This window comes from Erpetoichthys calabaricus, chromosome 18 (assembly GCF_900747795.2).
Source record: "Erpetoichthys calabaricus chromosome 18, fErpCal1.3, whole genome shotgun sequence".
NCBI classification, from domain to species: domain Eukaryota; kingdom Metazoa; phylum Chordata; class Cladistia; order Polypteriformes; family Polypteridae; genus Erpetoichthys; species Erpetoichthys calabaricus.
In genome coordinates this window covers 3961315-3975556 of record NC_041411.2, presented here as the reverse complement: position 1 = coordinate 3975556, position 14242 = coordinate 3961315, and the positions used below count along the sequence as shown (strand labels likewise).

General features: G+C 43.2%; 1 long non-coding RNA gene across 6 annotated transcripts in view; it reads right to left on the bottom strand.

Annotated features, from left to right (window-relative positions):
- The window catches only part of LOC114669260 (uncharacterized), a 44769-nt gene extending 43321 nt beyond the window's left edge, over positions 1-1448 (bottom strand). For all 6 annotated transcript variants that reach the window (XR_007933877.1, XR_007933878.1, XR_003719003.2 and 3 more), the window contains exon 1: positions 1293-1448. This is a non-coding gene — a long non-coding RNA (uncharacterized LOC114669260). The remainder of the gene's footprint in view (positions 1-1292) is intronic.
- Positions 1449-14242: the final 12794 nt, after the last annotated feature.

Sequence of the window (14242 nt, the reverse complement as noted above, 5' to 3'; positions counted from 1 at the left end):
CTAGTGATAAACCACTGTAAGGTACTATACATGCAAAAATGTAGGTCTTTATTTCTATGTAACTTCAGTACAATTCAAGCACTTGGCCGCCAGAGGGCCACAATGAGTTAGAAATACGCACACAAAGGCGGCGAGCTAACACACTTGGAACTCCGGCGCTCGTGTCAGTTCGTTGGGATTCGAGCTTAAGGGTGGTCAGACCAGCCCTGGTCGTGCCCGTTACCGCAGTTCAGCCTTCATCCTCCTCATAATCTAGTAATTTACTAGAATACGGAGGTGAAGGTGGTTTACGTTCCCAACCCTATCCCAATCTAGAGCATTTGTTAAACTTTAAAAGACCGTTATTTCTACTAAAAAAGAATTGTGGGCGGCAAGTGGGGAACAGTATTCAGCGCTGCTACCTCGCAACGTGGGTTCCCCGTGTATGGCCTTAGGGTGTCTGTTCACCCTGTTCGTGCTTTGCACCCGATGATTGCTGGGAAAGCGCCAACATTCCCCACCACCCAGTTGTGAATAAGCGGGTGAGCAGGCGACGACATTACATTTAAATAGCGCTTTACTTAACCAGTGGGAAGCCACTTCAAACACTACCTGGAGGTTTGGAAAATGGGCTGGATTTTAATGCATTGAACGTGAAGACGGACCCAAAACCCGAAATGGGCACAAATCCCACCCCAGAAACCAATTTGAAGTCACTAATTAAACCAATTGTGTTCGTGTGTATCGCCTGAAGGGGGCGCGGTCCTATTTATAGATCACACCTGCTCTCATTCGCGAAAAATCGGACTGAGCGTCAAACTCTCAGTCGGACAGCACGGGATAACATCACATGAAGAAGATCGTCCATCTCGTTCGCACAAATACGGGAAAGTCAAAACAAGCAAAGAGACACCGGCATCATATAAAAGCCCGGCTGTTTTTTTAACACCACCCTAGGGACACGTCAGGCCCGGCGCTGGACTCATAATTTGAATTGCAACGGGGGAATCGACGTCACTTTGCCACTTTTGTTAAATTTTGAAAACCGATTTCTTATAATTTATGGATACAATTTAGTAGTTTTAACAAGGACACGCCATTTACAATTGCTGGAACAGTAAGAGACGAGATGTGCCAGGCGGGAGCTCGAGGGGTCACTACGTTTGGGGTATGAGCAGCGAGTTGGAATTGAACTGTCAGACTGATCTACAGCCAGGCTTCCACAAAAATAGAAGAGCGAGATATGGAAAACATGTAGCAAGAACAAAACACACCAAACTAATCATGACAAGCAAAACCCAACGTGACGTTACCTTAAGTCGTAGGCGCCATCGCCGCTTCTTTTATTCGTGCGCAGGTGAGACGGCTGACTCGCATTTCGAAAAACCCGCAGCCTCGCGCCGTCCAATTTATTGGGTTACTATGCGGCATCATGGGAGCTGCAAGCGCCCCTGGGATTTGGAGTCTCCATGCTCCACCTTTCGTTCAGTTCGCATTCAATTGCTTTGCAACACACAGTTGGAAGAAGTTGGAGCTTTTTTATTTTTATTTTAACAAACGAGCTTAACGGGCAACATACCGCCAACAGCAGCGGCTGGTTTTCTATTTATTGTCTCGGGGTCGAATCCCACGCCCGGACTTTTTACTCGAAGAGATGCGCATTTTTTTTATTATATATTTTATTAAGTTTATTGTAATCATTCCGTACAAATTTAAAAAAAAAAAATAGGATTGAAAACAAATTAAACCCCACCCGAGAAGGAGAGCATGGCCAAAGGAGTAATACTTAAAGCTTGTAAACATACCTAAATTGTACAGGGCAATAAAGATAAATGGAGAAGAAAAAGAAATGCGGAGATAATTATTTCTCTTATTCTAAAATATTATTGATTAGATCCTGCCAGGTTTTGAAAAAGTTCTGTACAGATCCTCTAACTGAGAATTAGATTTTTTCCAATTTCAAATAATATAAAACATCGGTTTCCCACTGACTTATCAGAGGAGAGTTAGGATTCTTCCAATTTAACAAAGTAAGTCTTCATGCCAAAAGTGTAGTGAATGCAATCACAGTTTGCTTGTCCTTCTCCTCTTCAAGTCCATCTGGAAGGACATCAAACACAGCTGTTAGGAGGGATTGTGACCCCAAGGCTGTCTGAAAGGCTCTAAAAATGTTGGTCCAAAATGATGTTAGTTTGGTGCAGGCCCAGAACATGTGACCCAGTGAGGCAGGAGCTTGATTGCAGCGTTCGCAGGTTGGATCTCACCCTGGAAACATTTTGGACAATTTTAAGTGAGACAGATGAGCTCGATATATAACTTTGAGTTGAATAATTCTATGCTTTGCGCATATGGAGCTCGAGTTAATTCTCTGTATTGCTACCTTCCACTCCTTTTCTGATATATTAAGATATCTTTTTCCCATTGTCCTCTTGGATATTTGAAAGGAAGGGACTCTAATAAAATTTTATATATTGAAGAAATGGTGTCCAAGTCCTCGAAATTGAGCAGTATTTTTTTCCAGCATGGTGGAGGATATGAGATGAGAAAAATTGGGCAGTTTCTGTTTAACAAAATTTCTAATTTGAAGATAGTGAAAGAAACGTGCAGCTGGGAGGTTAAATTTGGAATGTAATTGTTCATACGATGCAAAGATATTGTCTATATAAAGATCTCTAAGCAATTTAATCCCAAATCTTTTCCAGATATTAAAAACTAGATATGTTTGCGAGGGTTGAAAGAGGTGGTTCTCTTGCAGGGGTGCCACAGATAAAAGATTTTCCATCTTAAAATGCTTTCTAATTTGGTTCCATGTCCTGAGTGAGTGAAGCACCATTGGGTTATTAGTATATTGGCGATAACTTGCATGTATTGGGGCGCAGAGCAGGGAATTTAAAGACGTATTGCAGGATTTTACTTCTATTGCGGACCAGGCCTGTGTGTGTTCATCTATTTGAAGAGATGCGCATTTCTTCGCGGGTTTCCCATATTTGTTGTTCTTAAACTAAGTTTGTATTGAAAAATACGATTTTGAACAGTGGGGTTCAGTCCTGGGTACTCCCAAGGAGGCACCACCCCCCCCCCCCCCCCCCCCCCCCCCGTCTCATTGGACCTTAAATGGATTTCAAGCAATTAGCTCGTCTGTTTTCTTCTCTTCTGTTTCCAGAAGAACACAGTACTGTAATGCGTTTTTTTACATTTGTAAATATTTGTATTTTGATTTCCTTTGCCGTTTTTATTTCTTATATATATATATATCCAGCATGGCTAATTGATGCTATTTTATGTTGGGGGGGGGGGGGGCTGAAGGCAGACAGGTCCACTTATTGTACAATTGTTCTGATTAAAGCAGAAGGCCGGCCAGATCGTCTATTGGACATGTGGTAGCAATGGTGGAGACGGCAGGGTCTTGTTGTAGGTTCGCCGTTTTTTGGGGTTCCAACCCTACAACAGAGGCGTTAACATTACTAAAGTAAATCTCCAATAAAGGGTTGCAGCTAACGAGTTAGCTCTAACTCCACAGACGGCTAATATAAGCATATTCATAATCAACGAAAGCGGTAATTTAACGTCCCCTATCTTTAAAAGTGTGAGCCATACTGTACTGTATTAGTTACGGATTACTTTACTGTTTCAAATTCACATTCACAGAGGGCACTTTCACTTTTTTCTTTTAAATAGACTTTATATTCAGTATTTAGTCTTTTACACGTTAAATGGCTGCTCTTCAAGTAGCCATTTAAATGACCGCAAAGTCAGGCGCGTGCGTGCAGCGTGAACTGACTGCGGAGCTGCGGCCCGTTAAACCTCAGGCACACGTCAAACACACACACACACCAACGGGACAAAATATGTAAAACAACAACAAATGTCTCTGAAGTAAATCCAGAATTAACAGGGCTGTAACTTTGTATTAAATCCCCTCATTTTCTAAACACACATACCCAGCGTAGCGGCGCCTTAAGTCCGATTTATATTTCTTTAGCACTGGAAGCCTCAGCGCGACTGGAATCGCAAAGCGCACGCGCACTGAGTGACCAAAACACGCTTGTCTAATGATTTAGTTCTGGTGGCCCATCCGATCGGCGCATTGATATTCTCCTAGTCAACAAATGACGGTGTTTGGTCAGTGTCGCATAGCTAACAATGCCATAGCAAAAGATGTGAGACTCTGCTAATATAAATGAGTTGTGTCTGCTACTGCAGACTTTCAAAAGGAGAAGGTGTTAGACTCGTCGACCAAAGGCGGTGAAGGAAGGGCGAGAGTAATATTCTCGGCAGTGGTTCGCCTGCGTGATAATTCGATGCATTTCAAATGTTTTTGCAGGTATTTTTGCCCTTCGATGACGTGTTCCGTTATATACAGACCTTTGTTCATCATTCTGGTAACCCCGTAAGCAGCCCTTTCCTGAAACTCATCATTTGGGACAGACGACTACCGCGTCCGCATCGCTGCTAAATTTGGAAGGCACGTGGTGGGAGGCGTGTCTCCAAATCTGACGTCATTTTCCCCGCGCGCCCCAAGTCAAACTACACACCCAGTAAGCATCCTGTTCAGAGATTACCGCGTCGTTCGTGCAACTTGTGATTTTTCATCATTTCTAAATTTTAACGAGATTTCTGTGTGATGTGATACATATTGTAATTTTATATAATGAATACTTCATGAAATGACTTGTAATATACAGTAATGTAAATATACAGCAGTACAACGGAGACTCTAAAATGCCTTTTTATGGTTCACCTGCCCCCATTGTCCCCTCCCATCCCAAAATTTCAGTGTCAATGTCCCTGCCCCCCCCCCCCCCCCCCCTCAACCTTATGTGGGAGTGCAGATCTCCGTGAAGTAAAATGCTTCCAGCTAGCCAAACTGCGTCCCTGAACATCACCTTCTTCTTGAGACCCCCAGCCCACTACTCCTTGAATCCACTACATTAATATTTATCACAACAAAACTTTCATTAGAACAATAAATAAACTAATAAATAATGAATAAACAAAGCAGCACAAATCACCCATTTTAACTTTTGCAAATGATCAAATATTTTTTTTAATAATCAAAACTTAAAAGTGAATCTTTAGGGTTTTCTCTCTTTTGAAGCCCACAATAGCACGCGTCTGCATTTTCTGAAGACCAAGTCTTCGATCAGGTCCTCTCATGACAGCTTCCGTGCAGGTCTTAGCTGAGGCTGGTGCTGTGCCATGGATGACCTCAAGTGTGTCGTGATGAGCAGAAGTCTGGAAAAACTGGGACGGGTGATGAACCCGTAGATTTGGACTTGAATGGTATTTAATGGCAAGTATTTACCAATTGAGTTGTTTCCTTTACACAAATACCCAGTTAGTAGTAATAATAGTAATGGTCTGTTCCTCCATAAGAACGCCCCCCCCCCCCAATACATCAGTCAGCCCCTAACGGACTCACCTTTGCCAATTCCTGCACTTTATCTTGCCGCAGGTGACACCGGCAGGGCGCGTCCTTGTGCTTCGCTAGCTCTTCTCTAAATCGCCGCCGCTGTTGCTGCTGTGCAGATGTCTTCACGATGAAAGCTCCAAACTCTAAACGGCTCATTAACAGCAGCAGGGCACCCCCCGCACCCATCATTACTAAGGATAAAGAAACAACACGAAAGACGTAATGTGAGGATGACAACGACGAACATCCCTGGGGAAGACTCGCTAGTGAATGATGCTGCTCTGGGGTCGGAGTGAAGAAGCGTTACATTAAGGAGACAAATTTATTTGAAGTCTGCAGTGAACTGAAGTTACAACTTGAAATGAGAGACGGTAGCCACGAGAGGGAGACAGAACTACACACAATTGGATGCGCTCCCTTCCGCCTTCGGGGTGACACACATTGGTCCACGTTGTCTCTTATCTCCTATAAAACAGAAGCCTTCACAACCTTCAAGAAAGATCTGGATGTGACATGGGGACAGCTTGGCCATTAGCTAAAGAAACAAAACAAGCGACAAATGGACTGAATGGCCTCTTCTCATTTCTTATGCGAAGAGCTGCAGTTCAGTTTAAGTAGTCATTTTGGCCTCCAGTGGGTGTGTATGCACGACTGGTCCTTACAATGAAGTCTTACCCTGTCCAGGGCTGGCTCCACTGCTGGTACACACTTGGGCACACACCACAGTGAACTAGACAAGATGGATTTCAGAATGTCTTGGGAGATTTTTCCCATGCAGAGTGTGAGCTCCCATTCTGGCATTAACACTGCAAATATAGAGACCCCAGTCGGTATTGTTTTAAAAGGCAATGGAATTAATAGAACATGCAGATCACCAGGAGAAGCAAATGTTCTTGACCCCTGTGCCACCATGTGACAGTGACATCTAGAAGCTTCAAATCCCACGGCAACTACCTGTCAGTATGAAGTTTGCAAATTCTGAGGTTGGCTTCACTCACCTTGGGTTCAAATCCCATGCCAAGCTGGCTGAATGTATGACTGTATGGAGTTTGCATGTTCTTCAAATGTCTACATGGTTCTTCCTCCTATATCTCCCAACACTGGGTTGCCATTCCAAGGCTGAGTGCAGTCCCTGTGATGGTCCAACACACTCACCCAGTGCTGCCAGGACATATTCGGGTCTCCCATGACTCTGAATTAGACCAAAGAGAGCTGAGGGGTTCTGTGGTATGTTATTTTGACAGAGATACACATTTCACGTTTCAAAAAAGCTTAGCATTTTATTTGCTGCCACTGTGATTCCAAGTGGGTTCAATTCTCAGCTCAGTGATGGCCATTGTGTCCTGTCCAGGTATTGGAATTGTGGAAGGAATTTAACAGACACCAAGAGCGCCCACGGTCCTGGGCACAGAAAGTGGAAGTAACAGCTGAGCATTTGACTTTCATGCTGATGTGGTGAATATGAGGTGCCAATGCCACTGCACCTTAGTGTGCCACCCATTTGGTTTTTCTGGGGTTCACGCACACAGTTTTGACCTTTGGTGACAACACTTCCACCCAAAAAAACTTTTGTAATCCTTCTGATTAAAACCATAGCCTATTTCTTTGATTTTTAGGAAGCTTCCAAGTAGGAAGGAGTAAAGAGAAGACAGACAGAGGAGTTGCCCTGTCATCATCTAACAAAAACTGACTCCATTATTTCCCCTACAACTTGGTAGCTGGCCAAGCCTTTGGTCCAAAGGTGCTGCAAATTACCCATCATGCTTTATGGTGCCCACTGCCACTCCAGCCCTGTATGTGACTTAAGTGCTACTCTACAGCCACTTTCTGCCCAAACAGGGCTGTCCAGAGTAGGTGTTCCTGGATAATCAGTTGTCACTCTAAACAATTTAATTGAAATCTGATTTTTAAGATTAACAGTCAGGCCACTTAAATCAGTGGAAGTTCTGAATGACAAGACATGATTTGAACCTTGACTGTTTCACATCAACACACAGGTCCATCCATATTGAGTGCTGGGTCAGAAAGAATACAGAAACAAAGATGAAGGTTAAGTGCTTAACAGGAATGATGATGATGATAAACAATGAAAAAATAAGCTAAAGTTGCAGCAGACACCAGCAAGGCAAGCCCCCCCCACCTTGAAGTGAAAAATCTGCAAGGCTGACATCAATCAAAGAAATCGGTAGGCGCTCCAAGTTGACCGCCCATGATCTAAAAGTTCTAAGACTTCCCATTGAACAGGATCATGGATTTTGCTTCTCCAAATGCAAAGGTGCCCCAAGTCAACTCCACGTGAGATCCTTAACGATCGTTAATTTAATTACAAGCATGCAGCACCCCCAAGTCTTTCAGACATTGCATTGTTTACTTTTTGCTTTCACTTAACCACCCCACTGGTGGAACCCACTTGGTTCAAATTTTCAACGAGTGGAAACTTGAGGCCCGTCAGGGAGTTTGTCCAACTTCAGATTTTGATGTCCATCCATAATGGTGACATCCACCACGAACTTTAACGAAAGCCGTAGTCTTATACCATTTATTAGCACTTCTGTCTGTTTGAAATCAGTCGTATGCACAGTTCTGTCCACCGTCTATCCAAGGACATGAAGCAACGGTTTTTGGACGTGCAAAACACTGCATAAGGCGTTGTTATCAACTGCTATTTATTCTGATGGAGCAATCACAACAAAGGTTTTCCTGTAAGTATTCTTTTTGGTTTTCCCAATGTTTTACTGGAATGCGGTCAAATCGCATGTGGAATCATTCCCAACTCCAACTTCCGAGGTAAATGGAATGCAGCATTATCACGCCTGTCAAGTGACATGTGAGATGTCCTTTGTCCGTTTTGAAGGAGGGTGGTCACCGCAGCAGTAACGTCACAGTGGCCCACACCACAAAATAGAAGGAATGTACCTTAAAAAGGTACAAATACACCTAACAGAACTACAAGAAAAGTATTAACAAAATTTACGTAATAATAAAAAACATACTGCTCTGTCAAGAGGTGTAAAACAGCAGGCCACTGGGGCAAACATAGTGATGGGTCAGAAGGTGAAATGAGAGTCGGGAAAATAAGCGTTAGCCAATCAACACAAGAATAAAAAAACTCTGAGACACCTGAAGACGTAATTGGGATTACTTAAACTTGGAAGATGCGTGTCCAGAGTAACTGGCATACAAAACATCGACCCAAATAAATCATCTGAAGTGACTTCCTTGACTCGTTGTCTAGCAACTTATGTACACGCACACAGTGGTAGCACCCATTACCAAATACATGAGCATTGCAGTAACTTCAAAATAAACTATTCATTTTTATCACACCAAAACGCTATGTCAAAAGGAAAATAATTATATATTTAAATTTCTGGAACAAATTTGTGGAAAAAACGCCTCATTATAAATGAACATAAATGACAAAAACTTGCTAGCATTCAAAAATTTAAACAACGATTTCTGTGTGCAGCTTGCTTTTATATGTTGTGGCATTGATGATGTCACCAGAAATGACCTCCATGACTCACACCCACAACAACGTGTCATGGCACTGGGACCACAAAATGGCATCAATTTCCACAACAAGTCACACTTTGAGCATTCACAACACTTCTGGTGTGAACAGTACCAGCCCAATTCAGCCTCAGGAGACATTTCTGGTTTTGAACTCTTGCTTTCGTTCGCGATTTGGTTTGTGTATAAGAACCTCCACTCTGAACCACACTCAGGTTTTCATGAATCTGTTTGGAAAAAAAGTGTTTGCTCCTTCCTGCTGCTCTTGATTCCTTTTTAATCAACTTCTCTTTTCGACCAAACTAAATGTAGTGTGGAGGTCACACTGACATACCTGTTAATTCTTCTTTGTCATCCTCGGTAGTTCAGCGCAGGAGGTAGACGTTGTCAGGAGAGCTCCAAGTGTGGATTATCCCTGCCCGTGAAGACCAGGTAGTTGTCACAGGTGTGTCCCAGGAGTTAAACACGTGACAAAAGAAGCTGAAACATAAACCAGAATTAAGCTCGCCTCCCCTAAGTTTACAATATCTCAACAATGGATTTTGACACAAAAGCTAAATTAGCAACAACAGAACAAGCTCTACTCAAAGCAGCAAATGAAAAGACTTCCCTTTGGTAAAATAAGAAAGTGGCAGACTGCTAAAACTCCACTGGGAGAGCTCTTCATTAAATGAGCACCACGGGGAAGTCCTTTACTAACCACCAGGAATCCCTCCAGTGACGGTGATTATGGGGGACTCTGCTAATGTAAAGGAGCAGAGAAATCCCTCACTGAATGAAGTAAGAGCAGCAACCGCCGGCCACTGCTGATGTACATTTCCCCTCAAGAGACCTAAAAAAGGAAATCTGCTAAAACTACAAAGAAAATAAAATAGCACAGTCACCTTTATGGAATGCAAAACAATACTAAATTCCTCAACCAGTCCTTTCCAAATAATCCTTAACATCACTTCACTCTGTGAAACTTTTACATTAAATGGCAGAAAAACTCAGCAAGTTGTCACCTGATCCAATAACAGAAGCTTCAGAATGAGGCATCAGCTAGAAGCCTACCAATGAAAAATGGCTGCTGTTGGAGTGTGGGGGTGGTAGATTGCTGGACTGCTGGATGCCAAGAACAAACGTGGAATCAAAAAAAATGTCATGTAAGCAAGCTAGTAAGATTGGTGCTCTCCAGGAGGTGACAGGCCTCACAGGTGTATTGAGACCTGCCTGGTAGTATAAACTTTACAGAGGGCATTACATGGTACAAAGCCATGATAACTGGGGCAGAAGAATAACAGGAGACCAGAAAGTCAATGGTGGTACAAGGTCCTTGACTGGGAGATGTGGAATTGGACTTCCCGGCCAGAGTGATCCAGCCCTTTGAAGGCTACAAGGACCCAAGGGAGGACCTGAAATATTGTTGCATGTTGCTCAGACATGAAAGCAAGAGTTTCACTGTATTCTGAAAACGTGGCAATATGTCACCTACTACAAGGAACCCAAGAATGCAAGGGCTAGGCGCAGAAAAAGTCCAAGGAGCATAAAGACGCCTCAAACAAGAACAGTAGTCCAGGGGTGAAGGGAAGAGACTGCAGTGTAGAGCAAAAAAGATGGGCTGAGAGAAGGGACTGCTGTGCTGTACAGTGGCCAAGAGGACCAGCCATGCCACTATATGGCAGATTACTGAAGCGACGTTTTGTGTTGTCTGTTGCTCTGCATATCTCTCTTGTGTACCTTATAAAAGTATCCATTTTTGTGACATCTGTACTCCATTGTCCCCAACACCATCATGATCAACACTGTAAAACAGCACTGGTACTGGTATTGCTCCAAACACGGATCCCACACGCAGGCAAATACCTTGGAAACACCTGGCAGATAAAAGTAAATAAGATGAAAAGTGAAAAGGGTCATCATGAATTGGAAGTCCTCCAGCTTACAAATCTTTTTCATTTAGGGCTAGTGGTCCGACAAAAGACACACAAACACAGTGCCAATCAATTGTGCAGCTTGGACTTGGGAAGAAAAACAAAACTACAGTTGAACACGCGTCTTCATTTAATATAACACATATTCAAGGCCGGACCCATCAAAGGGCTCAGACATTCTATAATAACTTCATACAGGGGTTGTCCTGGGGTGGGCTGATCCTCACATAGATTATATTTTTATTAATAAAAAACTGAATTTCAAATTATCTACAATATACTGTACACATGCACACTTCATGAGTAATTTAGCCCGACCTCCAGGCCTGGCTCCAGACGGGGGCCCCGGTGACCTGCGTCTGGGCAAGGGAAAACGTTGTCCAAAGGTTTGATTCATCATTGGAGGTTTGTTGAACCGCTCTTTGTCTCATCCCTCACCTAGGACCAGTTTGCTTTGGGTGGCCCTACCAGGGGCATAAAGCCCCAGACAACAGAGCTCCTAGGATCACTGGGACACTCAAACCCCTCCACCACGATAAGATGGCAGTTCAAGGAGGGGATGTGTATATATCAAACATAACTAATGGCTTCAGTCTTACCACAGCCTGCAGCAGACGTGTTCCATGTTGTCAACAAGTCCTCCCAATGGAATCACGTTATCCACGGCCTGCTTTGGCAGAGGGCATACTCTCATCTGACAACTCACAAACAAAATAAATAAATAATAACAAGAAATGCAAGAAAGACGCTTTTCAGAGAATCACAAGGAACACAGGGGGCTGCAGTTCTTTCTCTAATTAAATTGTTAATGAGCAGCACCTGCCTTGGGGCAGCTGAGACTCCCTAATTGGTAAACTAATTAGCTGCATGGGGAGAGGAACTCACAAATGCAACGCTCAAACAGCAGTGGGCATGGCCAATGCCACTGTTGCCTCCACCATCTGTTGTTCTCCAGCAGGGCCACTCATATAAGCTTTATAAGCCAATGAGATACTTCAAAACTACATATGTTAGGGGGCATGGGATGAAGAAGAATAGAACAAGAGAGGGAAACAAATATACTGGGGTGTTAAGAGAAAATCCAAGAGCTCTGACAGCCATCAAGACCTCATGTGCCACTCAGCTCAATGGGAATCGTTATGCTCATTCTGACCCCAAAGACATCAAAATTGAGCCTGGGTGCCACTCTGCCTCCTCCTTTCACATGGTATTTGCCCTGGCCATGCCAATCTACCTCTGCCATTGGGCAATGCCAGTGTTCTGACACAAGTAGAACTGGCAGGCCACAAGGACAAGGTGATAAGGGATCAGGAGATGAAAATGAAATAAAAAAACTGGGCTCAAAACTGGGTACAGGCAGCTAAACCAGAAAGTCTGAATACTAAATATCAAAAAGGAAAAGCAGTCCAAAGACTCTGCATATACATCCACCAACTTGGACAACTTACGAACACAGAATAAACACCATCATTTAAGTAATGGCTTCCACGAAAAGACACATTGCAACGGAGATCCAAAATTCAATGATGTTAATAAAAATGTCATTGTAAAACAATAGTATACTAAGTCTTTAAACAAAATAGCAAAACAAAACTGTTAACCAGAAACACCAGCATTCAAATAGCTAGGAAAATATTAAGACTTCCAAAGAAAAACTCGTGTTAACAAATAAAAAACTAAACAAAATCACAACTACCAATCATATAGCTGGGGAAAAGTCAATCGAAATGGCATACCTGAGTGTTGTAATGTGTAATGACAGCCCGGTAAAAGTCCTCTTGTCAAATCCTTCGAGCCTTCGACTCCTGGCTTGTTTTGGTGCTTTTCCTGTTTCTACAGTTCCCGGATATCTTCACTCTATTTCATCCTGCTGATCTTCCTTTTTTTTTGGATGGCAGACTTGAACCACCTTCAGAATACTGAACTTTAGGTACTCATTGTTGCTCCACTCTTTCCTCACTCACAATCTACATCCCGACTTGTACTACTGCCTTCATGCTTTAGTTTCTGGGCTGAAAGGGTGGCCATTGTTAACATGCAGCTGCCTCTAACGTCCCAGAGAGGCCTGTCAGATACACTGTACATTGCAAGGGGCAAATTTGAGAAAACAAAGGTGTTGCAAGATGCCGAATGTGGAGAATTATTGTGAGAGAGAAGAGACCAGGAGAGTTAGGGTATTTTGTAAAAACAGCTTCCTTTAGATCATTTAGATGGTTGCATTTAACCGGGGAAGAGATGGCAGCAGGATTCACTATGGGAAGAAGGCAAGCCAAAGGAGGCAGCGTGATGCGCTTGGTAATGTTTTGCTAGGAATTCATGTGGCCATTACTATAATACTAAACACCAATCTAAAGACTGATACAGACCACATAGTCCACTTCGTGGCAATGGTACTCCCTGATGGCAGTACCCTCTTCCAGCAGCACAACGCACCCTGCCACACTGCAAAAGGCTTTAAGGAATGGCTTGAGGAACATAAAGAGTTTAAAGTGTTGAATTGGCCCCCAATTTCTCCAGATCCCAATCAGTTTGAGCCTCTGTGCGACGTGCCATGCCAGATACTATGGGACACCTTCAGAAGTCTTTTGGAGTCCATACTTCAATGGCACAGAGCTGTTTTGGCACCTTAATAATAGGCAGGTGCTTTTAATGTTGTGGATGATCAGTGTATAATGCACTAGTGAGACCACATCTGGGGTACTGAGTGCATTTTCGGTCACCATGCTATTATAAAGACATAACAGCACTTGAAGCTGAGCAGAGGAGATCAAACAATTGGGGACTGAAAGACAGGTCCTACTGAACAGGCCCAGAGAATTAACCCTGTTTATTCTCAAGTAGGGCACACTGAGTGGGGACCTAGTCGAGGTCTTCAAAATTTTCAAAGGCAGTGACAAAGTACAGCAAGACAATGTACTAGATATGAAGGTGACATGGGCCAAGCTGTAGAAAGTGAAGCCCCACCATATCCAATTCCTTGTGCAGACTGTGTATGTGCTTTTTGGCCTGGAAAATTTCCACACACTGGGTAAAGCAGAGATACTAGCATTTCTACTATGTTTGAAATATGGAATCATGAAGCATATCATAAATTTTTGCTCCAAAGCTCTTGCAGATACCACTGGCAACACAATCAAGTGTGCTTTTTGGCCTGGAAAATTTCCACACACTGGGTAAAGCAGAGATACTAGCATTTCTACTATGTTTGAAATATGGAACCATGAAGCATATCATAAATTTTTGCTCCAAAGCTCTTGCAGATACCACTGGCAACACAATCAAGTCATGAAGGTGTTGGCGAAAACCATCAGTAAGGGTGTTGTGTGGAGCAAACGGTATCATCTCACAAGACAACCACTTTTATCAGACCCAAGGAGCACTCTAGACCCACAGGAAAAACATCTCCTGGAATCATAGAACAGGT